This window comes from Rhinolophus sinicus, chromosome 17, assembly GCF_057876585.1.
Source record: "Rhinolophus sinicus isolate RSI-liver-muscle chromosome 17, RSI-T2T, whole genome shotgun sequence".
In the NCBI taxonomy this organism is placed as follows: Eukaryota; Metazoa; Chordata; class Mammalia; order Chiroptera; family Rhinolophidae; genus Rhinolophus; species Rhinolophus sinicus.
In genome coordinates, this window is record NC_142517.1 from 34994805 (window position 1) to 34997476 (window position 2672).

The following is a 2672-nucleotide window of genomic DNA, read 5'->3' on the forward strand; positions in this document are numbered from 1 at the left end:
AGTAGTCTAAGCAGTCATTCTTTCAATATTTATGAAGTGCCTATTAAGTGTTAAACACTGGGAAGGCTGCTTGACCAGATAATATGTTGCCTTTCCTCTTCTGGTCTCTGAATGTTTTTGTGTATGTTTTAGGATGAGGATGGCATTCTGTAGCATTCTACTGTCAATACAATAATTTAACAAATATAATTTACTAGTCCTACTTATTTTTCGCCTAAAATGAACTACATTTCATCTTTCTTTGGCACTACTTGTTGGAAAGCTATAATTTGTTTTGTATGGGGGAAGAGAGGATGTCCAAAATACATGATTTGCCAAAGTCAAAACTTAAGGTCATTTTACAGAGAAAGACAAATACCATATGATTTCACTTACACGTGGAAACTAAAAAACAAAACCAAAAACAAAAACAAAATAAACGAACAAACAAAACAGAAACAAACTCATAGATACAGAGAACATTTTGATGCTTCCCAGGTAGGAGAGGGGTGGGGGGGGGGATGGGTAAAAAAGGTGAAGGGATTAGGAAGTACAAATGGCAGTTACCAAACAGTCACAGGGATGTGAAATACAGCATAAGGAATACAGTCAATACTATTGCAATAACTCTATATGGTGCCAGGTGAGTACTAGACTTATTGGGGGGAATCACTTCATAAGCTATATAAATGTCTAATCACTATGTTGTATGCCTGAAACTACTATAATATTGAATGTCAACTATAATTGAAAAATAATTTTTAAAAAAATTAAGGTAATTTTGTATCCAGAACCCAAATTACTATAATGGACTCATTAGTGGTGTCATAATCATATTTCAAAGACAATGGAATATTTCACTTATTGATTACATTCTAAATTCAGATGTTTTGTCAGTTCTTCTAGGTTGTTCTGTTGCCTCTTTTCCCTTTTCAAGTCTTACTAACAGATCCAAGACTCCTTCCTTGCAGTCTGTGATGGTTAGTTTTGTATCAGATTGAATGGGTGAAGAGGTGCTCAGATAATTGGTCAAATATTATTCTGGGTGTTTCTGTATGGGTAATTTTGAATGAGACTGACATTTAAATCATTGACTGAGTAAAGTGGATTGCCTCCTTAAGGTGGGTGGGCCTCATACAATCAGTGGAAGGCCTGATTTTAACAAACAGGCTAACTCTTCCCTGAGTAAGAGAGAATTCTTTCTTGCCTGACTGATGGTCCTTGACCTGGGATATAGGGTTTTTCTGCCTGTCCTTAGACTGGACCTGCACCATCGGCTCTCCTGTTTCTCAGGGCCTCACCTGGCACTTAACTATTGTCCTTGCTGCGTCTCCAGCTTGCCAACTCACCATGCAGATCATGGGACCTGCCAGCCTCCATAATCCCATGAGCCAATTCCTTATCTGAAAACCACTCAATCTTGTTCTCTCTCAGCTCTGTACAGATGCACCTTGACTCGTGATAGGGTTACGTCCCAATAAACCCACTGTAAGTTGAAAATAGCATAAATCAAAAATGCATTTAATACACCTAACCTACCGACCATCATAGCTTAGCTGAACCTATCTTCAAGGTGCTCAGAACACTTCCATTAGCCTCTAACTGGGGAAAACCATCTAACACAATGAATACACTGTAGAGCATGGGTTGTTTACCCTCCAGGTCGCACGACTGACTGGGAGCTGTGGCTAACTGCTACTGCCCAGCTTCATAACAGTGTCCTACAGCGTACTGCTAGGCGGGGAAACAATCAAATTTGAAGTATGGTTTCTACTGAATGCGTACCCCTCCCACACCATCATGAAGTTGAAAAATCCTAAGCTGAACAATTAAGTTGGGGACTCTCTCTCTCTCTCAATCTCTCTCTCTCTCGTATTTATATACAAAATCTGGCATCTCCTATTGGATCCATTTCTCTGGAGACCTAACTAATACAAAATCCTACTGGCCAGCCATCCTCCATTCTATCTTCTCGTGGAGGGAGGAAGCAGACAGGTAGCCATGGGCAAAACACAAGGAGGGTAGTTTCATTAAGAGAGTAAAAGGGCTAAGGAGATAAATATTTTTTTGGTGGGGGTGGGAGGCATCTCTCATCTGCTCCATAATTTTACAGCTGAGGAAATTGAAGTTCAGGAAGTTATGATTTGTATAAGGTCACATAACTAATAAGAGGCAGAATAGGTATCTCATCCAAAAATATGTTCCAGGGAAATAAAATTTACATTGTAATTGCCATTCCCTATCTCCTTATATCTGAGTCGGTATAGTCTTTCTCTTCTGGAGTATTCTCAGGAATGACTAGTGTATTTTTTCTTTTGTGGCATTACCTTGCTATAAAGCAGTTCATTAATAAGCACTCACCATTTCTTTTGGCTGGTATCTCCTGTGCTCTCTCTCAATTCTTTGTGGGACTCATTTCCATTTTATCACATAATATAAACAACACAACTTAGTTTAGTCATTTTCAAGAACAGTTTTTTCAACCATTGGTATCAGATTTTACTTGTCCTATTAAGTCCTGAATTCCATACTCCAGGCAGGCAATTTCGTGAGTGGTGCAGTAGACTGAAGCGTGTTCCCCAAAATTCAGATGTTAAAGGCTCAACAGCCAATGTGATATTTACAGATCAGACCTTTTGGAGGTCATTAGGTTTACATGAGGTCATGAGGGTAGGGCCTTCACGATGGAATTA